Here is a 24,006-nt window from a genome sequence, read left to right as displayed (position 1 = left end):
TTGCCTCCCCACCTGGCAGTGGGTATTGCCTCCCCACCAGGCTCTTAAAAAAAAACAAAAGGCCCCACACTCACCAGCTAGAGCAGCACAGCTGGTGGAGCCACAGGAGAACCTGTAGCCGCCCGGCTGTGCCTGCCTCTCCCCAGCCGATCTGAATCTCCAAATCAGTGCTGAATCTCCGATTCTGATTCAGCCGAAGTGAATGGGGACAGTGATTCAAATCACCAAATCCAATCATTGTCTTCCAAATCAGCCAAATCCGAATTGAGTACTTCCCTATTCACACAGGCTGATTAGACATTCCCTCTTCATTCGAGAAATGCAGGCACATGCCTGCAGTGACTCAGGCTAGAAGCCGGGGGGCACTAGAGCAGCCCTCCCTCTCCTTCCAGAGTGCTGAGCTGAGGTGGGGCATGGCCAGGCCCAGGCAGGGTGCTCTGATTAGGGAGGGGTTTAAACGCCCACCCTACTGTCCCAGGCTTTTCCCTACTGGCTGCTCAAGGGTCAGGAGTGTTGCCACACCCCAGCCCCAGGCTAATACTCTGAGGCAAATGGGGGGTGTGCAGTGCATGCATCTGCTGGTGATACTGAGACTGTCAATCTTCCTCTCCATGTCTGCAAATGTGACAGGGCTGTAAACCAGCCAGGGGACTGATAAAACCACAGTGTTATCAGCCCATCAGGAAAATGAAAGCCTCTCTTATTAGTTCAAGCTCTTCTTTAACAGCTTTTTCCAAGGAAGGAATGGAGGGACATTACCAGCTACCTGTTGATTAGCTCCAAAAAGTCCTAAGCAGACACGGTTCTGTCTGCCTGTCCCAGTGAAACTGGAGACACACACGCACCCTTCTCTCAGCATTAGCTAGCATACCACATACCTAGGGTCTGTGGGGCTGCGGTCTATGCTGTGGGAGATGGGGGAGGTGGGGGGGGATCCGTGTTTGAGCAGCAAGCAGAGAGGAAAGCCAGGAAGGCCCTGCTGTGCCTGCAGTCTCTCCTGGAGCTCTGGCTAGAGAGGAGAGGGGTGGGGCCAGCCTGTTCTCTGGAGCGGACAGCACAGACTAGCTCAGCCCAGCCCAGCAGAGCATCTGGGATACTGGGGGACTATAGTTTAACCTAAACCAGGAAGGGGTTTGGGACAGATATTTTATAAATCAGTTAAGTCTGATACTACATTCAATCAGGTTTATCTTAAACCAGTTTCAGCCATTTTGAAACTGGTTATGTGCAATGAACTTACGTTCTGTTACAGCTTTAAACTAGTTTCTGATTGCTTAAATCAGTTTGTGTAATGTCTATCCCTATCCCAGGATGTCGGAATGTAGCTGTTCTAGGTTTTCATAAATCAGCTGTCAGGTGAAGGTATCATTTCCAGATACAAATGGAATTTCATTACAAATAGTACAGAAGCATCTTTCATAGTCTACATAAGAGTTATAATGCATCAATCTTCTCTTCATTTTCAAAGAAAATGTGTTAAAAGATCAAGCAAAGATTTTTCAATTACAATAGAGGATATATTAAATTTTCTCCTTTGAAGTGATTACTTTTCCCTCCATTATGTTTGTATTAATTTTCCAGGAAAGCTTTCTTTTTTTCAGTTTGTTAATGTTGTCTTGTCAACATCTAGTACAGACAGAGCAGCCATGGAGCAGCCTCTTGGCTGCAACTCAAATTATGTCTTTAGTTAATTCAACCATATTATTAATCTCAAAATAATACTCAAGCCCTTGCATGTTTTTTTTCTACCGTTAAATGGCTCCTACAAAGGAAATTTCTCCCTACCATTACGGGATTCTAGTAGTTTTGTGGTGGGTCCATATAAAGACTCCATTTTAGTTCTATTAAATTTAGCAGATCTAAAGCAGTGGTAAATCTGTAGACATGTCTATAAAGCACCCCCAACATTGGGAGGGAGCTTAAGAGCTCCACATCTACCTGTGCCCAGTCAAACATGCCACACACAGAAATTCTGGTGTGCCATTCCTGGGGCACACCTGCAGCCACTCTCAAGTGCACTGTTTCTACATTGCTTGATAGAGGCTGCAGGGGACAACCAAGGAGTGGCTGCACTACCCATTTCCAGGGCTGGGTTAGGAAAGTGGAAGCAGGTGGGCTGGGTATGCTCAAGAGCTTCCCTCTGGAAGAGCCAGGAGGGCACCATACAGACATACCCTACATGACCTTTACTCCTTTTGCAAGGCAGGGGATTGATTAGTACATGTTCTCATCACAAGCCAGTATCCTGACCTGCATTCCTGCAAGCTTTGACTGTTTTTACAACATCAAAGAGGAGCCGTCAAGGTGCCTTCTCCTGCTCTGCTTTCTGTCTGACTTCAGGCTAACATAGCTAATAACCATTCTAACCCAAGAGTGTCAAATACACAGCCCACAGACTGAATCCAGTCTGCAAAACCTGCCCTAGTGCTGTCTATGGGTTATGGAGATGCCGCACAAACACAATGCAGAGCGTGCCATATGGCCCCACATGCTGCATACAGTGCCTGCTCCAGCTCTCTAGCATATGTCCAGCTGCCATGTGCAGCACAGCCCCAGATCAGTTCCTGCAGGACTGCACTGAATATACTACCCACCCTGGCTGCTCCAGGACATGCGCTGGATATGGAATGCAGGACCAGCATGTGCCATGCAAATAGATTAATCTCACCCCTAGGTTTCCCTAAAAAAAAAACCATATCCATCCCTCAATAGTTTTATTTTTGTTTGTGACAGAGGTCCATGAATAGGGCCCTACACCCACATAACAAAAGACAGGCTGTAAGAGGGTGACTGGGTCATAGGCAGTCAATCTCACTGGAGCATGCCAGCTCAGGGGGTTACTAGAGTGTAAGCCAAGGTCAAGCCAGGTGTCAACCTGAGTCCAGAATATCAAGCTGAAGGTTGGGACAAAGACATAGTCAGGACAAACAGTTTATCCAGGGCAGAAAGCACAAGACAGAAAATGAAGCAATCAGGAATAAGCAAGAGTGTCCAAGCCAGACATTCAGAGACACAGAAAGATAGTGTTGCCTAGACAGCTGTCTCTTTTCTTACCTAAGTTTATTTACCCAGTGTGGGCAGGGCCTTGGGACTGGCTCAGCCCTATCTGTTCCTTGGCTTATTACACAGATTACAGACATGGAAAGAACATGCTTCCCTTACTTGTAACCAAAAATCAATATGCATGTTAGAGGGCATGCTTTACTTTATATGGTGAGGCATGTGTACCAGACATGATCCAATACAGCAGAAGGTGGAACTTGCAAATTCTCATGTCAGTATTTATTAACAGCATATTGCCTCCTTCTTAGAAAAGCATAAGATAGGACTACACTGTACTTCCTGCATACATATCTAAGCTAGCTTTGAAGTGACCTAGGTTGACCACTCAAATATTTACTCAGCTTCTCAGGTGATTTCTGCACCTATATATAGAGGTACCATATGTCTGGGTTTTCCTGGACATGTCCTATTTTTGGGTCCTCCGATCTCCATCCGGGGTTTGTTTGTTTTTTTAAATCTGAACAAACGTCCAGGTTTTTCTCTGCTTTGCTGGCAGCAGCCAGGAGAGGGTGATTGGAGGCGGGGGGTACCACATGCAAGTGTGCATGCATATGCACGTGGCCAGCATGCAGCTAGGCAGGGTTGTGGGAGCAGCCCCAGCAGCTGGATGCAGATAAGTCTATAGGGAGTAGGGGTTGGAGGGCCAGGGCTTGGGGACTATCTGGGGTGTCTGTGTGTGGCCCCATGGGCTCCTGGTGGCATTGGGGGGTGGTAGCCAGGAACCGGGGCTGGGGTTGGAGCTGAAGCTGGGGCAGACAGTGGGGAAAAGGAACGGGGGGGCCTTTGAGGGCAGCAGGGAGCTCCATGGCCTGGCTGGCAGCACAGGGCCCAGTGCCCACGTTCACAAGGGTGGAGTGGCTGGGAGACACTACCCAGAGGGAGGGGGTCATGGCCAGTCAGCCTGGTGCAGCTCTGGAGCCCCAGCCCAGGGTGGGAAGTGCCACAGGTATCCCCTCCTCTTCCTTCCCTCCCGCACCAGGCTGGACTCACATGAATGCTGCCACCCGCATGAATCGGAATTGCCACACTCTGAGGGCCCCCTCCAGCGGGGCTGGGGAAAGCAGGGGGCTGTGGGTCAAGATTGAGGGGCACCAGCAGAGCTGGTCAGGTTGTGGCTTGGGAGTGAGGGCATGGGAGGGGTGGGGGGCTTGTGGGTCAGGAGTGTGGGGTACTGGCAGCACCAAAGGGATGAGGGTCAGGAGTGAGGGGCAACAGCATGGCCTGGGGGGGCAGGGAACTGAGAGTCAGGAGTGAGGGGCACTGGCTGAGCCAGGAGGCAGCCGGTTGAGACTGAGGGCTGCCAGCATAACTCGGGGAGGGGGAAGCAAAGGACTGTGGGTTGGGAGTGAGGGGCACTGTCAGGGCCAGGGGTCTGCGAGTCGGAAGTGAGGGGCAGCAGCAGGGATGGGGCGCTGCAGGTTGGGAGTGAAGGGCAATGGCAGAGCCAGGGGGCTCTGTTGAGAGTGACGTGTTCCCGCAACAGGTGTCCTCTTTTTTGGAACTGGAAATATGGTAACCCTACATAGGTAGCACTACCTGAATTTAAAGCTAGTTTTGGTACTCTTCCCCCATGTACTCTGTGACCTAAATAGCTCTCTCTGGAATTTGGGACTCTATTGTGCTATTTAATGTTGGAAAGGTAACAGCAAATCTCAACAAATGTTTTATTTCTATATTTCTTACAATAAAAGTAGAGAAAAGTGGAGTATTTCAATCCATTTTGTTGCGTCTTCAATACTGAATGAGGTTTTCACAACAGGAAAATACTTTTCATGAGCTCGCCTTCGCCAAACGCTTAGCCAGCTCTCTGCAGACCTGCAGCCAGTCTGTTGTTCTTTTTTATTTTTACTCAAGAGAGTGTTTTTCTATCTAAATAAAGACAGCTTAAATTTAGAAGTCAAATAAAGTATTTCAGAGTGCTAAGGCACTGCTGTAGCACTCGGCTTTGTAAGCATATTTATTAAGTGGAGGGAGAAAACAGCTTTATCTTTTTAAAGTATTCAGAGTTAGTAGAAGCAGCTTCATGGCTGAATCACAACTGCAGTGAGTTTGCAATCACAAAAGAGTTCAAATGCCTATATTTAGTTTGGTACTCTCCCTGCTCCTGCAACATTCAGAACCCCAGGAATCAATTCATATACATCTAAGAGCTCTGGCACTAATGGACCAGAAATGTTTTAGGTATTGATACATTGATATAACATAAGCATAAAAGAGCACATCACCAAGCACATTAAAAGTAAAGCTTTAACAAAAGGAACAATGGCAAGAGGAAAGGGGACAAAAGAGACCCAAATATATAAAAGTATGCATGTCCACATAATAAACTGCTGCCTGTCCTTACAGTAACAGAACATTGACAGCACTTGCATCTCCCTGCATTACCTGAGGCAAGTTAAGGTGATCTTGACATGTCAGACAGTTGCTTGTGTAGCTTTAAAGAATCAATATATATATATTGCTATAACAGGGGTGTCCAACCTTTTTGAATGTTGGGCCAGATCGTGAACTTTTTATCACCCAGTAGGCCGGCGAGCCGTATTCAAAGACCTCACAGGAAGCGGTATCACATCACCCCCCTGAAACAAAAGTACAGTGTTTACTTTCGTTTCCTGTCACAGCACCTCGGGCCTCAGAAAACAGCTTGGAAAGCCGCATGGTGGCCCGCGGGCCTCATGTTGGACAAACCTGTGTTATAGGATAGCTTGCCTTAAGCATGAGTTTGAACTATATGGCTTCCTGAAGTCCCATCCAGTTCTACTTTTCTATGATCCCTGCCCCAAATAAACTTAAAACCTTCCCCCATTACCAATATCTCTTACATCCACATGTGGATAGCAAATATTTTGTAAGATTTTGCGGGGAGTTGTTATAAGGTTTTCCGACTAAAAATCAGTTCCTGGGGTTTTGCAAAGCTATTTCCTTCAGCGGCTGAATTCCCCGATAGGGATAAAAAAATATTTATACATGCGACCTGGTAGCTGGTGCTTTGGAAATTAATCCCTACTCTCAAGGACTGAATTCATCCTACAGGTTAAACTTGATAACACTACAATAAAGGGATAGAGCTTAAGCATCAGATTCTTTAAATATATTTAGATGCCTAAGGATACATGCCTAGTATGGTATGCTTTAGGGCTGTTGGTTGTAGCCATGTTGGTCTAAGGACATAGACAGACAAGGTTCTTTGGGTGGATGTGATATCTTTTATTAGACCAACTAAGTAGTTGGCAAAATTGTTCTTTGCTATTTGTTTCTGTGCCTGGAAGCTTGCAAAGAACAATTTTTCAAACTATTTATTTGGTCTAATAAAAGATATCACATCAACCCAAAGGACCCTGTCTGCCTAGAGTGGTATGCCAAACTGCCTAGATACCAAATTCTAATTATTTTAATTCAATTTGCATTCAATGGGAGATAGCCATCAAAATGTGGCCCTGGGAAGCTGATTTCCACTCACCTGCACCTTGGGTAATCTTTTACAACTGTTGTAAAATGATTGCAAAATGCCAAAGATTCCTTCTCTCTGTGAGCCTGTCAGATGCACTTTGAACAGGTGTAAATGATGGAGTGATGATGGAATGACCCTAGAGGTACCCTTCTTTGCCTGCAGTTCTCAAATGTTAAAATCTTATTGAAATCAATATCATGTGCAAATGCCTGCTACTGAAGAATTTCTGACATGCAAACACTTGCTCAAATCTCAAAGTCCCTTCTATGCATGGCTAGTAACAAAACACATCTTAAGGTGTTCTCATCTAAAGTATTTAGTATACATAAACATGCACATTCCCTATTAAATTCAGAACTGTGTGCAACGGTGTTTAACATCCACAGCAATTCTGTTACTTAAAAGAAGCATTGTAATGACAACAGCAAGAATAAACGCCAACTATCATCACTAATCACTTCCTGTTTCTTCAACTGCTGTGAGCAAAATATTGTATGGAAAATGGTCTGGCTAAAAACTGTTAGGCTGCTCTTTGAAATTACTAAGATGTCAGCAGGAAAACAGCATATATGCAAAAAAGGAAGACAAAGGAAGAATCAGCAAAACTCAGGAAGCCGGGAAAACAAGGCACACTCATGTGTTAACTAATGTTAGATGTCATTTGTATAGAACATGCCTGCAGAACCAGAAGCCCTGACCTAGTCATTGGTGGTTTCATTTCTGCTTTATGTTTCAGAATGTTTCTACCCAAGACATATTTCTAACGTGCATCTCTAATTGCATACCCTTCAAAATTACTGTAAAACACAGCTCTGCCTTACCAAGGATACTGCCTTCCTGGGCTCAGACCAGAGCTGAAGACATGTTTGCTAGTATTCCCTAGCTATCTCTGACTTACAGCTAATGCACATTACTAGGGACCAGTAACAAAAGCTTCTGCTATAAGCTGGGAGCTCAACAGTTGAAAGCAATTAAGGAGGAGAAGCTCCTGGGGGTAATAGGTGACTACAGTATGACAATGAGCTGCCAATGGGATAAAGCCAGGTAAAGGCAAATGCAGCTGTATTAATGCCATTATCAGGCACTGATATAACATCATCTGGTCTCTTAGGTTTAGGAAAGATGAATTTAAACTAGTGCAGGTATTGAGAAGAGATCTGGGGATGATTAAGGGAATGGAGAGCCTATCAAAAGACAGCAGACTGGAAGAAGTTGGTTCATTTAGACTAGTAAAATGAAGGGAATGTAATTGCTGTCTATAAATATATCAAGAGGGAAACACGAGGGAAGGAGAACTATTTAGGCTGAAAGACAATGTTGGCATAAGAACAAATGGGCATAAAAGCGATCTTGAAAAATATAGGCTGGAATTAAAAGGAAGTTCCTAAGCATTAGAGCAATCAGGTTCTGAAACACTGTTTCACTAGCAGTAATGGAGACAAAAACACCTAACTACTTTTAAGGTAAGAAAGCTACTTTTTAAAATGGAGCTTCATTAGTATATAAAAGCCATTATATGACACGCTGCTTGAAAATAACAGGTATTGTGTTTCAATAATGCAAGATGAACCTTCTAGTTTTATGTTACTATATCAGTGCAGTACACGGTAGAATAAGGGGGATTTGTCTGAAAAGCATTCTCAGAGTCCAATCTCTCTGCTATCAGAAACAGTGGAAAAGATTCGCCATTGATTTCAGCAGCATTTGGAATGGATCCACAAGAATAAAACAGGTTCTCATTAGGAAAATGGTACCCAGAGCCTGTGTGACAAGCATTGAGGGGTTTAACTGCTTCCACAAATTTCTAGTTTTCTGACTACCACTTGCCATGCAAATAGACAGTGGGATAGTGAATGGTAGTGGTGTTCACCCCTGTATGCTGGCCTTGCCATCACAGCAGCTCTTATTGTTCTGGCAGTTGCAGTGAGAAGCCCTGTAGCCTGGATCTTATCTACCAAGTAATTTGAGTTTGACATCACTGAATTACATGATGAATAACAGTTCCTAGGAGGGCCAAGGAAGAAAGAGTGAGTACCCAAGGCATTTACCATTGTTGAGCAGAAGAGCCAGATTGTGCCAGAAAGGCACAAGTCTACAGTCTGGGGTAGCACAGAGCAGTATAATAAGGTATGAATTATGGGGGCACCAGCCCAGAACCCATTTTCAAGGGAGTGCCAGAATGACAACCTGCACCACAGCAGCAGCAGCCTCTCAGGTCAGGTAAGATTCACACAGCTCAGCTTTTTCTTTTCAGTGCTTTGCACAATCCAGTCCTCCCCACTCCATCCAGGACACCAACATGGCTAGTTACACCTGTCAACAGAAGGATATCAGTGAGTTAGCCCTACCCATCTTCTCTAATAGGCATTGTCACTGGAATACTTTCCTAAAGATAACTAGATTCACTGGCCTGCAGGGATCCTTTTTCCTGATTTGCCAAAATCTGCTACAGCCCAACAACTGTCCTGAGATTGTGGGTATTCTTTCACTACAGAGGCACTTCATAGTTCAGGTAAATAAATAACACACAAACAATGACAGTGGAAAGTATAGGCTCAGCTAGCGAAGATATAAATTAATAAGGGATGAGTCAAGTCACTTTCTTCCTCTGATTGGCACTAGAAGTCATTTTAAAAAAATGGCATTGCTTTTCACAGTTAAAGGTATATTAGGCCCTGTTAACCAATGAAAATGTATATCTTTACTGTGCAGGAAGAAGTTCAATAGGTCAGTTGATCAGCTTTCATATGATTAACCATTTATTCATGGAAATATTTTTACCAGTTAAAAGGCAGTATTTCTACAAAATAACAGTTGAGATTTTAAGGCCTTCTATATATAATTTACGGTGCAATGTTGGGATACATAAATGGAATGATTGACATAGATATTTAAATTTAGCGTTAGGACACCCTGGATGACAGGGTTCATTCAAAGTCTGTTTCCGGAATTGTTTCCATGCAAAATTAATTATTTATCTTTTTTTTTTTTTTTTTTTTTTTTTTTTTTTTTTTTACAGATTGAGTTTTGGAATCTGAATGTCTACATTCAGTCCCTCTGACTGTAACAGACTGGACGGCTCATCTACGAATTTTTTAACTTGTCAGTGTTTTAACTCATGAATTTACAGCAAATAGGGGTGAAATTCTCCAAGTCATAAGTGGTTTCCACAGGATTTTTTGGACCTATCATAGTTAATAGAAAGATAGATGTATGTAATTTGATTTTATTGTTTTGTATATATAAAAAAGAAACAAATGGGGAAGTACAATAATTTCCCTAAAAAATGTGATTTACAGGAATTAGATGGCATCTGTCAGAAATTAATACATGTTCTATGAGATCTTACTTGCTTAAAACAGTTTTTCAGTTTTTTAATACCTATTATAATAATATTTGTTTATGAATCAGAAATACAAAAAGCTTGTCTACAAAAACAGAATTCTAAAGCATTCTAGGTGAAAAGTTATAAAAATGATATTAAGCAACCTTTCCATAGCTAAGTTTACAAACTTCCTTTCATTTTGTTTGGCAAATTGTTTAGAACTCAAAAACTGCAAAAATACATCTGAATGTGGAAGGGGGAATTTCTGTCAAACTATTTTGGGTAAAAAAGCCATTGAAAAGTCATTACCTTGATGTGAAATTTTAGAAAAAAAATTTTCTCTATATGTAATTAAATAATTTTTTGTTAATCCCTGTAAACTTTCACTATAGTTAAATATTCTTAAATATATTTACACTAACTATAAAGAAAAAAAAATGATAATTAACAAAGCAATAGACCTCTATTAGGGTCTACTTAACTACGATTGATGTTGAATGGAACTTTCTGACACCCAGGATGCAATTAAAGAGTATATTCATGGGAAAACATGTTGCTTTCTCTTGGGTGATTGCAGTTTAGAAAGAACATAAGGGGTCTTTTATAGCTGACAACTAACAGTGATCTTTCTTTAACTTGAGTCACAAAACAAGTGCATTTTGGAGCTACAGGTCTAGATTTCAGTGTTGGTTCTGGAGTTGTGTATTTTGGCTGATGGAGATGGTAACGACAATCCCACAAAGAGATTAAGAAATATATACCCCTGTGGTAGGGTACTGTTGGTGCCTGCCACTTTAAGGGCTGAGACAAGCAGCCAGCAGATGCTTGATTGTGGCAGCCATTTTAGATCTCTGACCGTCTATATAAACAGAGCAGTTCACCGCTCGCAGGCCAGGCAGAAACATCACCTGGTTGTAAGGCTGAATGCAACATCTTGGAGGTAAGGGCAGGAGCTTAAGGGGATGGTTTGGAGGCTCCTGGTCCTGGGCATGACCTAAAAATGCACCCTGCCAGATGGATGACCTGATGGGGCTCCCAGTGGTGTGGGAGCTCCCAGAAAATACCAGGCTAGTTACCACGCTGGTGAAAGGCGGGTTGGGGTGCCTTAACCCCTAGCCCCCACAATACTGGGGTACAAGGAGGCCAGGCATGGCTACAGCCACCTGAGCCCAAAGAGGGTGTAAGACCCAGATGGGGCCAGGCATGGCTACAGCCACTGAGCCCCCACCAGGGAGGGAAACCCTGTGGCCCCATTGAGGGGGTGGAGATGAGAAGCCCCAGTTAAGGAGGTGGCCCCAGTGAGGGGGAAACCAGAGGGCTGGGAGCCCAGTATGTGTGCGTCAGTGTATAGAGTTGTCTGGTGAGGGGCGTGGGGCAGAATTAGGCCAGGGTTCAGCACAAGGCCGGACCACACAGAGTAGGGGAACTCACAGGAACTGAAGGGACTGCGTGGCGAGGCCAGTACGTGAGTAGCGAAGCCTGATGGCCCAGAGGGGTCACTCAAGGAGAAGCAGGCTGGTGGAGTGTGGTCTGGTAATGGGCAGTATGCCAGAGGCCCTGGTGAGAAAGGGGCGGAGTAGTAGAGGCCTCCTGTGAGAGGGGAGGTGGTATGAATGTGCATGTGCCTGGAGCCCAACTTTGGACTCAGTTTGCTCCATGCGCCCACCTTGCTTCGAAGATCTGTTCACACACTGCCTTGGTGCGGACACCTGGTGATAAATGTAGAGAGGCTTCATGCAACCTCTGGTAGGGACCTCGATCACCCTGGGGAGTACCCCAGAACTCGCCTGCCATGACTTTGGATATAACTTCAGTGGTGGGGCCTCCCACTGGAAGTCCCTTGAGGTTGGACGTTCCTCCCAATGAATATTTACTGGGCTCCACCTCCCCTACACCCCATTCATATGCCAGCCTACAGCAGGTCGCCTGATGTCACTGTGGCTTGCCCTCCAGTCTCAATGGTCTTTGCACTTTTGCGGGTAACAAGTCGTATTCTCAACTTATTGACAGGACTTTGGATCTATCAGATGCTCGCTTCTCCTGTGGGCTCTTCCCTCCTGTTCGGTGCTGGTTACTGACTGCTTCCTGTGAGCGACCCTTGTGGCTCATTATGTCCTACCCGGACCTCATGGCTCAAAGTTATCGCCCATGACACGAAATAAAAATAAAACAAACACAAGGCAACTCAGTATTATGCTCAAAATGAAACAAAGAAAAAGGTAGGACACAAAGAAAAGGAGGGCAGGTGGGAAAGAGGGAGATCAAGAGAAACGGTCCCTCCTCTCTCTCTGCCCTATAGCCACAGCCTGGCTGTGTCCCCCTGATGCTGCTCCCCTCTCTGCCTCCAGTGGGACCTCCTTCTGCTCTTCTCCCAATTGGTTCCTGTCCTACCGTTCAGTGCTTCTGGTGCTCGGAGCGTGGGACCGCCTTCACCTCTGCAGCTCCTGCTGTTTGTTCCTGGACGGAGTCTCCTCCCACACTCTGAAGCTGCCTGCAACCGTTGTGCAGTCTGTGGGAATCCACTGCTGCCTGGATCATTTCTCTCTGTTCGGGATTTTGTTCGGCTTGCTGGTGCTGCCTGCCACTGGCGTGCAGAGCCACTGCAGCCTCCGCTGCCTCTCCTGCTCTCCCCGTTTCCCTGCTAGTGCCAGCTTTTAACGCAGCTGGCTGGCATAAGTCCTCTGCCAGCTTCAGCTGTATATGAGCATGGCTAACAAACTGCGTGGGCTTTTCCCCTCGGTGCTGTCCTGTCAGCATGTGGTACCCTAAAGTAAGTAAATATTTCTCAGTTTCAGTGTCTCTCCTTTGTGTTTGCGTTGCCCCGTGCTTGTACCCCTGTGACACTCCAGTCTCAGGCCAGGAGTAATATTAATCTGGATGGCATCTGCAAGGTTTGGGCTGCAGTGTAGGGGAGGAACGGAGCTGCAGGTAGTGCCCCCTGGCATTGGGGCAAGAATGGCCAGCCTCCCACCTAATTAACACCATAATTATGTATCATTAAGGCATAGCAGGCGAGGAGACAGGCAGTTGGTCCAGAAACCGGTGGGCGGGCCAATGACAGACTGGCCCCAGGAGAGCTCCCTTTTACAACCACTTAAAAACCTGTTTGTTTTTTTTTAAAACCAAACTGTTCTATCCAATGTTTAGAGTTAAGTAACACTGAGAATAGGAATGTATTCTGCAAATTCTCCCTACTACTGTTCTCACAGGGGGAGCTCTCTCTTCCCTGCCCCAATCCCAGTTGCCTTCATTCTCAGTTACAGTTTCACAGTCAAGTACCTTCTCTATCCTCATTAAAGGGCAATTCACCTGGGACTGGGCCCACTGTCTCTTTCAGTGGCCAGGCAACTTGTGGAAACCCAGACGCAACTATAGAACTCCCACCACATGCATATTACTTAATCAGATGCCTAGTGGGACAGCACCTTCTAGATAGGAGCACACATCTCCATTAAAATAGCCAAGACAATGGATTACCCATCCTAAACTGGTTGCCTAAGACCAGTCTAGGAGATGAGCTTTCAGAGCCATGTGCTTCTCTGTGCTGAAGTGATGTCTAATGTGCATCTCTAAGGCAAGCTCAGCACAAGGCTCTAAGAAAGTATGTTTTTCCCTCTTAAAGTTCTTCCTCCACTGATGATCATCTGAGACATGCAGTGCTATCCTTTTCTGCCAGTCAGTGCTACTTGGCTGAACGCAAAAGTAGTAGTGCCCAAAAATAGTGAAGCTATTCTGAGAAAAGGTTTAAAAGACATGTCTGATGTCAGGCCCCTCTTCTCTCTGAAGTGCCCTTATCACCCTCATTTGAAATGACTGAATGACTTAAGATATTCTTTTAGTAGTCTGCTTATTTTCATTGCCATGAGCTTGATTCAAGCTGCAGCAAGAGCTCTTTAGGTTGGATATCAAGAAATACTTCCTCACTAGGAGAGTGGTGAAGCACTGGAACAGGTTACCTAGAGAAGTGGTGGAATCTCCATCCTTGGATGTTTTTAAGGCCTAGCTTGACAGAGCCCTGGCTGGAATGATCTAGCTGGGGATGGTCCTGCTTTGAGCAGGGGGTTGGACTAGATGACCTCCTGAGGTCCCTTCCAAACCTAATTTTCTATGAGTCTATGAAACTTACAACACTCACCATTTTTTTCCAAGCTGTCTCCAGAGTTCTGTGAAAACTGAAATGATTTGTTCATGAAAACAAGTTTGGCAATGGGACAAAACTAGAGGAATCACAGAAATTATCCTATTTAATTTCAAGATACAGAATTCTATTACTTCCCAGCAAGGATCACACAAGGCAAAGCATGAAAAATCCCAGAATAAATATGGCATAGTGATGGAGCAATGCACTATGGAATGCCTGACTAGAGTGCAAATATTTATTTTAATATATCACTGTGTTGTGAGGCTGCAAAAATACTACTACTCCACAACTGTTAAAAGGCAGAGAGAAAACACTGCAAGGTCTTCAGAGAAGCAGCCCAGAGCTAAATAAATACTTGTTTGCAAGAAGCTATTCAGATTCACTGTATTTGCCAACTGATCACACCTCCTTCCAAACAAGCAGTAATTTATCTATAGGAATATGACAGAGAGAAAAAAAGTTATAAACAAGACAAAGCCTGCATATATACTGCCTTACATAGGGCTCTGAATTTCCTTCAAAACTTAGAGGCCCAATTTATCCCAGATACCTCCATTTTTTTGGGACTGGGGTTCTCTATCCTGGAGGGCTATCTAAAAATGGATGGAATTCCAGGATTCCACACACAAATAAAGGAAACCAAGGGATTTATTGAAAAGGTCAAAGAGCCTACCTTGCTGTGCTTTTATGACTACAGAATAACTACTGCAGAAAATATGGTAATAATATCTATTCAATTTTTTAAAACATATTCTTAGAGTAGACAAACTATACCTTTTTAGCAGCTTCAAAAAGGAAGGAAGAGCTGCTACTGCCATAGCTGTAATTCTGTAACTGTTACCACTAGTCTGCTTCCTGCAATAGCTCTCCCAAAGAATAATAAATATAACTACCACTACAGGAATAACTACATATTAAACGACATCTGGTTCAGGTCCACCTACCTCAAGAGCCTGTGCATGTTGGCCTGTATTGCCAGCCTGTCTTTGAGCGTGACCACATTCCTCCACAGTTTGGTGTCGTTAGCAAACTTTGCCAGTTCACTTTTACTACCCAAATCCAAATGACTGATGAACATCTTGAAAAGCACTGGTTCGAGCACTGAACCCTGAGGGATGCCACTGGTCACCTTCCGCCATGACGACTCAGTTCCATCAATCAATCAAGCAATCACAGAAATCAATCATATAATAACAGCAAAGCCTTTCACCGCTTATGCAATTGTTCCTGGTAGGTTTTTAATGTAATTTCATGTAAAATTCTTTTTTTCCTGTTATGAATGACCAGTTTTGCCTTTTCTTTCTTTTCCATGTTGCTCCATAGCTGAGTAGGGCAGTGTGCACACTTTGTATATTGAACAGATTCCAGCACATTATGCATTAGTCAAGAAAACCAGACAACTGTGATCTTGTTTCTTTTGAGTCTGTAAAAGCAAAGCCACAATGAATGTAAAGAGGTTTTTTTTCCTAATTGAATTTAATTAAAGAAAACAACTGTTTCCTTCTCTGCTTTCACTATTATAATACATTTTGATACATATAAACAGAACACAAAGACATTGTATACAAAAACACTTCCATGGAACTATTATAAGTATTTTAATTAACAGTATATGAGAACATTCAGAAAAGCTGAAGCTAGTATTAAGCCACTAAATAAGTTACATTGTCTCATAGATAACAAGTAGACATATTTTTTGTCTTTTTAAGATTCTTTTAATATTCATTTTGCTCATTACAACAGCCAAAATAACTTATTTTCTTAATAACAGTGTTTAGTTGTTCCTACTTCCATTCTCCAGGGATCTATACTCTAATTCCTATGAAGCTGCAGTGTCATTTAATTTCTTCTTTACGTGACGGCCATATGCACTAATAGCTAAACCAACACATCTTCATTTACAGTTTTTGTTCAAACGTTTTGTTCAAATGCATCCGCTTCCTCCATTATATGCTTTCCCATGGCTTTCTCCTACATTCTAACAAAAGTCTCCACATGGAAGAGATTCATAAAAAGGGGTTACCAGCATGCAGTACGCTGTATGTAACAGAATACTCTAAAACCATCAACAACAGGGTAATATTTATACCCAAACCATTTCCTTAACGCCCCTTAGAAACAGCTTCATCATTTGAATCTGATCTAAGGCTGCTCGCAAATGCGTTAAAAACAAACAAACAAACAAACAAAAAAGCTCTTCACCAGAAGCAGCAGCCCATTAGTTGGACCCGGCTCTGCAACTTCTGTACAGATCGGGTGCTTCAGTGGGGCTTTTTCGTGCTTTTAGCTAAAGCTGATTCAATTAGTTATTAGATAAAAGCGCCAAAAAAGCCCCTCTAAACCTAGAGACACACTGCAGAGCTGGGTCCAACTAAGGCACTGCCTCTTCTGGACATGGGTTGGGCTCAGCACAGGAACACACTGAGTTTAAAGTGTCACACTTTTTTTTTTAACATCTGCAAGCAGCCTATTAGCTCTAAATGATGAACAGTTTCTTATTTTTCATTCTTCACCTGTTACATTAGAGAGCTCTCTAGAAATTTATGTCTCATTACGTTAACTTTAGTGGCATTCCATTTAAAGAAATATCATTTTAGAAATATATATTTAGAAGCATTTTTACCTGTAATGGAGCACAGAAGTACCTTTAGTCATTGAATGCTGAAGATAACCCCTTCCCAATCTCTAAAAAAAAAAATTTTAACATTTTTAACCCTTATATAGTTCCGGAGAAATTATGAATGCCCAAAAAGCTAAAGAGATACAATATAGGACAAATGACTCTTAAACAAATGCTTGCCTAGCAGACAGGACTGCTACTGTGCCACCATTACAGTCGCATTCCAGTGAATGTGACATTTGGCTCGTAAGATATACTCACTCACTTGCCACATATTGTCCTTACTATATTTGCTTATTTTTAGGAATTCACATGTACTACATATCAAGTAAAAAACGGGAAGTCATTTTTCCTGGTAGGGGAAATGCTGGATCAATCAGAGAGGAGGAAGAATAGTCTTACATTTAGATTCTAGTCTAATGCTGTGTAGACCTAGGTTCAGAACCCGGTTTGATTGCAGACTCACTTGTCTGATGCTGGATAAGCCAGTTACTTGCTGCCTCATATGGTAAAAAAGGATGATGATAATTCCTGCCATGTTATTATTTACTGTTCTATGTTACTATAGTACATCACTCCTAGTAATCAACAAGGACCCATTTATGCTATGTGTGGTACAAGCTCAGAATAAAAATGGTAGTCCTTGTCATGGAGAATTTATAATATAAAACAAAGAAAAATAGATGGATATAGACAGAAGGAAATACAGAGGGACAGCAGTGACTAGCATGACAGACAGTGGTCTCAAAACAGCCTAACAGTGGCCAAGTTTTCTGTAAGTATCCTGGCAAAGGGGAGATTTAAGGAGCAATTTGAAAGAGGATAATAAGGTGGCTTTTGGATGTTTACAGGGATCCTCCTCCAAACATGAAGTGGGGGAAAGGGTGATGGTCCTTTTGTAGCAAGTTGTGTCAAATTGTAGCAAAGGACTGATGGGAAGTGGCAATCAACCTTTCAGTAATGCATGTCAGATTGAAGAGAAGAGAGCTAAAGTATGATGGGTTTTGAAAGTGAAGATGCCAGCTTACATTTGCTCTGATAGAATAGGGGAGGATCCAGTAGACAGAAAAATAGGAGAGATTATAACGATCAAACAGGATAGAAAATTATCTTTGCCCTAGCATTATAAATGGATATCATAGGAACAATATGTATTTTTCACACCCAAAGGAAAAATGTTGCAGTAGACAAGAGATGAGGTGATAACAGCATAAATAAACATTTTAGAAGAACTGCTCCATCATTCCCTCCCCACTTCTCCACCCTGAGGAGGTCTGGGGCCTGGCCCAGGCATTCTCTTGGCCATTCAAATGGAGGGAGAAGGACCTGGCCAGCTTAAAGGCCCTACAAAGCTGATAGGCTTCCCTGGGTGGGTGCTGCCCTGGGGTGCTACCAAAGGGCAACACACTTAAAGACACTCTTTGGTGCTGCTCAATTGCAGTGACTTGGTGGGTACAGAGAGCAGTTCTTTATTTTTTTCCATTTTTGTTAGTTGTTTTTTTTTAATTTATTGTATTTTGTTGGGGAAAGGGGAGGAATTAGGTGTGTTTTTGTCAGTGAGGGGGAGGGGAGATGACAGTCACAGCCCCTCTGCAGAAGAAGCTTGGAAAAGACATTGAGGAAGGGGGAAGGATCTCCAATGGGGGTGACGCAGGAGTGTAGGAGAGGTTGGACAGGGAGTGGAAGAAGTAGGTAGAGGTTTCTTATATTTGGGTGTAAGTGGCTGTTGCAAGCATAGTTGGAATTAGCCAGAGGGTTTACTTGTGTAGAGATTTAGGCAGGGAAACAACTGTTGGGGGAAGTCAGGAGTTGGAGTTATCAAGCTTTGGGCTGTTTCTTGGGGAATCTGACTGGTAGGTTGTTTGTTTATGTAAGCTGACCTGAGCCCTTTTTTGGAAGGGGTGGGGTATAAATCTAAAAAATAAATAAACCCCTACCACTTAGGGGGCACAATGCAGAAAGATTCTCTAAGACTTCAACGTGGCCTAGATATTGGAGGTCCTAGTCAATGACGATGCTCATATTATTACCAGACCTACCTGAATAACAAGTAACATGGTGGTATTGTTCACAGTGATCAAGAAAGGAAGATGGAGAAAGGATTAGGAGGTAAAGATTAAGAGCTTGGTTTTAGTTATACTGAGCTTGAGGTGATGGATAGCCAACACAGAGATATCCAAAATTTTGCATTCCATAAGGGAAATGTTCATCTCAGTTTTCGAAACTGTCCCTGAATAGAGAAATGTAAGTTGACCTTTAAAAATAATCATATACACTTCGGCACAATTCATAGGCTATGCCTATACTGCTTCTCCTCAACCCTGACACTGAGTCTGAGTCTGGCCAGCAGGGTCTCTCAGAGCTGCTCAAGGTCCTCCAGAGCTTTATACATGGCCAAATTGTAAGGCTCCAGTGTGCTTTGGTAGAGCTTATTTCCTCAGATCCAGGGATGAGAAAAGCAGTATAGACATGACCAGAGTCTTTTTGAAAGGACTTCTCCCAAACCTCAGATCCTAATTTGTCAATCACTCCAAGACATTTCATTTCTAAACCCAAACACGTTCAGCTTAAGAATCTTCATCTAATATCATGCTCCATATTCATTAAAAAAAAAAAAAAAATATATATATATATACACACACACACACACACACACACACACACACACACACACACACACACACACACACACACACACACACACACACACACACACACACATATATATAAGTAACACACAATTGTCATGTGCTGAACTATGCTGATACAATACAGACCTATTGCAAAATTCAGCCTATTTGTAAATTGTGTTCTGTAATTTTATTTCTAAAATCTGCTAGAATTCTTTACACCGTTTCCTGGGTGATAGTGAGGAGGCAGTGATAGAAGAGCATTATTCGTTGAGGTGTAACATAAAGATATTATTTCAGCCAAAAAATAAAACTCCATCTGTTGAAGACAGTATGGCTGCTATATCATCCCAGAGCTGTCTAGATTCAACCAATGAAAAAGACAGTTGTACATTTTATATTAAATAAGTTGACATTCTTAGAAAAATGGGATGTCCATTCTTCTTTCTTTTCAGTTTAGTAAATAAGGAAAATTTTTCATTTTTAAAAGGCCCTAGGACATAAACTTACTAAGGATGAGACTATGAAGAAACAAAAGGACATGAAAATGTAAGTGTTTTTTGGACTTTGTCCATTAACACTGACAAGTTATTTTATAAACACGAGGTTTACATTTGAGTAAGTACATGAATATGTTTGGTGTTGACATGTGAAGATGTGAAATTGGAAAGGAAAGAAACAAATTACTTTTGAAAATGTAAAATTTGTAAAGAAAGCTACTTTGCTGTGGCAGAACCCCCTTCTGTAAAATTGTCGTGCCCATCCCTGGGAACATTGTCCCCACTGCCAAGGAGAATTGTCCAGTAGTTTCTTATGCAAACCTTCTCCCTAACGCAGATGGGGAAACCCCTATGATTCTGGCAATTCAGAGCTGACAGAAGCCATTGTACATTTATAACAGTGTACAGGTAGTATATATTAGAACAGGTAGTATATATTTATTAATAACCCTATTTTTTAGGCTTCCTAGGCTAAAAACAGTGAAGTACCAGCCTGTGTAGATAATCCATACTTCCCTACACAGAACCCTTCTAGCAACCCATGTACTACAGTGAACTCAGGCACACCACTTGCAGTCTTTATCAAGGCTGTTAAAGCAATGTTATTCCAGCTACAGCTAAATCAGGTCAATACAGGCCCCTCAGTGACATATCATGTGTTTGTCTTTCACAGGATGCCTGTGATCTCTTATGCATGACAATTTTTCTTGACAGCTTACTTCACACTATAATTCTTTGCATTTAAGTAAAGCCTTTCATCTTTACAAGAGGTGGCTATGTGTGTCTATTACACGGTGTGTATTTTGACATGAATAGATCTCATGACTCCCTGTCTCCTCCTATAGTCACTGAACTAAGCTATCTTCCTGGAATAGGTGTACCTAATGTAATTGTTTATCATCACCAGATATGAAACATAGGTTTACCTGAATCTTGAAGGCTTGCTGTTTCACCAAATTACTACTGAATATTTTGAGAAATGCTGGCTACATAAGGTGACATTCACTTTTGTATCAGCTACAGCACAGGACCTATGTACCACTTAGGCAAGAAATAGACATCACAGACTGAAGGGGATCAACTGTGCTGCAATGTGTCGCAGCACAACTGATTTGCTTCACTGGGCAAACAACATACATTCCCCTTGTCCTGCTCTTGAAGGCGCAGGACAAGGGGCAATGTGATTTTTCCCACTTTCCTCACTCATTCAGACCTGCTACTCTGCAATTGCTGGGGAACAGATTTGCCTGGGAGGGAAAAGGCTTTTATGGAGCTAAGATGGAAAGGGCAATCAGAAGGGACAAGTCTGGCCGGGTAGAGAAAAGTTCTTCACTGCCCAGCCAGACCCATTTCCTACAATCACAGGGGATGAATCTGGCTGGGTAGGGAAAAACTCTTTCCTGTGCAGCCAGATCTGTTCCCCGTAATCATGGGGGATGGGTCTGGCTGAGCAGGGAACCGCGACATCCCTGCTTATAAAGAAGCACCCCAAGATTTCCTGGGGTGTCTCTCTAAGCGGGGCAAGTGGACAAGTGTTCTGGGGGCTTGAGGGATGTCTGTGATGTGTGTTTCTTGCCCAAGCTCGAGGAACCCTCAAGCCCCCAGCACACCCGCAGGGCATGGTTGGAGTGTGCAAGTCACTCAGGCTGATTGTACTCTTCCACCACAGAGGTAGTCAATGTCTGCAGCAATAAAGCAGCAGATTCTATCACTACCTTTTGTTGCACCACTGATTTTCCTTTGATGTGGTCTGACAAAGGGTACTGACATCTATTTGCTCACAATTTGTGCCACCATAAATATTTTTATGCCAGCACAAATGAGATGTCAGGTGACATCTGTTTCCACCCTTAAATTCTCAAACCAGGAATTAAGAGATACATAGGCCCTGGCATATCTCCCTGAACAGGCAGGAATTCCATCTTTAGAAAAATGATTATCTGATGACTATCATTCATATGACAACATTATTGAACAGGACATTTCAGAGTCACACAGATGGGAAGGCATTAGCAGACTAACCACTTACTAGTAGGCATATTTCATGTGGCTGATCTAACTCTTAGGAATTCATTCTCAAAAATCCTCAGGCCAGTTCAGAGAAACTGAGTTAAATTGCTGTTTTTTGTTGTTTGGTTATTTTTTTACAAGTCTTCAGGTAAAATAATGACATGCCTTAAATTATGACAGCAGTTCTCTTTTAGCGTGTGACAATTCTGTATTGTTTTGCAGAAACAAAAGTCAAAACAGCCATCTCTAGCCAAGGTTTTGTGCCATACGCACAATTACTTCTGGATTTTTTCTTTTTCAGTGAGATGTCATCTAACATACAAACCTGTGTAACACGCTGCTATGCATGCCAGTGAAAGCTGTTGTACCTATTCTCTAGTGGCAAGCCACGAATCCTGATAAATCCACCCTCATTAAGAGATCTCCCAAAGCCTTCAGTAACATAATTGTGCTCTATTTCAGAAAAGTAATTCAAATGGTATTGCTCTCCATTAAAGGTTAACATTTTACTAGCATCCTGTCAAAAATAATCAGCAGCTAATCAATACTAATACGCCTTTAATTTTTTAAACTCTGACATATCATCTTGTGCTATAAATGATTCTGGAAGCCCCATTTTCTCTCATTCCCCAGTGCTATGCTAAAAGTTGTTTAAAACAATGGCTGGTTTATCTCCTATACACCCATGATGCCTTACATAACACTCAAAAGATCCTTTGCAAAAGGGCACGTAGTGACAGAGAAATTAAAACTTCTCATTATAGCTCCAGAGGTGTGAGTTCAAGTTTTGCTCAGGACTTGTACCAAAGGACATCCCCAGTGGACCCAGCTATAACTGTAATTTGGCTGGGGGGTCAAAGGGAACCAAATGTGATACTAGTCACATCATTCCTTTGCACGTTATTGGCTATGCATACAGGTGTGCTTTAGAAATACTAGCCCAATGGGCTACAAGACTCAGCAGGATTTGTGCTTGCTCTTGAAGATCTGTGATGCTAAGGAACTAAGACTGTTACAGAAACTCCAAGGAGGGTTTGGACTGTTAATTTAGTTATTTTTATAATGTTTTTAATTTAGTGTTTTTCCACTATGATGTGCTAACAACACAAATATTGAAAAAGTCTAAGGTCAGTTCTTATTACAGAATTAACCAAGTAACAGAGAATTAACAAACACACTACATTTCAACACTCAGTTCCTCATTTTTATCATTTCTCTCTACATCTCTATCTAGTTATTATAAACTGTATGAAGTAGGAAGCTTAACTTCTTTGCCTGTGAAGCAACTAATACACTTGCAACTCTGCAGGGCTGATCCAAAGCTCACCAAAGTCAATGGAAAGACTCCCACTGACTGCAGCAAGTTTTGGATTCAAGCTGGGATGGAAATATGGCAGTTGGAGAGATTAAGTCAAAAGTTCATCCAAACCTAATTAAGGCACACCAGTTTCTAAAACCTGCAGCATGCAAAGGTGTCATGTTCTTAGCAACACTCCTGACTCTCCAGTCCAAATGATCAGGAAACCTTTGGCACAATCCAGATCAGGATTTGAAAATAAACTCATGCCAAAGGTGTAAAGCTAAGAAGTTGCACATAAATCAGTTTAAGTGATCAGAAACTGCTTTAAACCTGTAACAGAACATCTCAGTGCACATAAATCAGTTTCAAAATGGCTGAAATTGGTTTAAGATCAACCTGGTTGAATATAGTATCGGACTGAACTGATTTGGGTCAAACCAGTTTATGAAACTTCTGTCACGGACCCCTTCCTGGTTCAGGTTAAATCAGAGTCCTCCAGCATCCCAGCATTTTTCAGCCCTGGGCTGTGCTGCACTGGGCTGGGCTGTCTGCTCCAGACAGAGGGCGACCAAGCTGGAACAGTAAGGGCTAGCTGACAAGAGGGGGAGCAAACCTGGCTGGGGATTCAGCCCTGTCTACAGAAGAGAGGGACTGACCCCTGAGGCAAATCTCAACTGGGGTCTGGGGCCAGGGAGTGGGGTTAAACACCTCTTCCCCCACTCAAACTTACTGCTGGCTGCAACTGTGGACTACAAATCCGAGAAGCAGGAAAAGGAAGTGATAAGCAACCCTACAGAGTCCTGCTATTGTAAGACTGGACTGCAAATCCCAGAAACCTCTGGGGCATCAGGAAGAGGAAGTGAACACACAGCCAGAGAGCCAGGCAAATGTCTGTTCACTTCAATTTCAATGCAATCTCTGCACTTTAGACTAACCTGCAAAGACTATCGATTCAGCCTCGGGCTT

At 42.9% G+C, this 24,006-nt stretch overlaps 1 long non-coding RNA gene across 1 annotated transcript; it reads right to left on the bottom strand.

Moving 5' to 3' along the window:
- Positions 1-5,643: 5,643 nt before the first annotated feature.
- Positions 5,644-20,667, bottom strand: LOC109303718. Its single transcript, XR_002099191.1, has 3 exons — positions 20,657-20,667; positions 13,119-13,128; positions 5,644-5,751 (listed from the first exon to the last, which is right to left on the bottom strand). It is a non-coding gene; the product is annotated as an uncharacterized LOC109303718 (long non-coding RNA).
- Positions 20,668-24,006: the final 3,339 nt, after the last annotated feature.

Source organism: Gavialis gangeticus, unplaced genomic scaffold (genome assembly GCF_001723915.1).
Source record: "Gavialis gangeticus isolate Ggan-Ray unplaced genomic scaffold, GavGan_comp1, whole genome shotgun sequence".
NCBI lineage: Eukaryota > Metazoa > Chordata > Crocodylia > Gavialidae > Gavialis > Gavialis gangeticus.
This window is presented reverse-complemented; position numbering and strand designations above follow the sequence as displayed.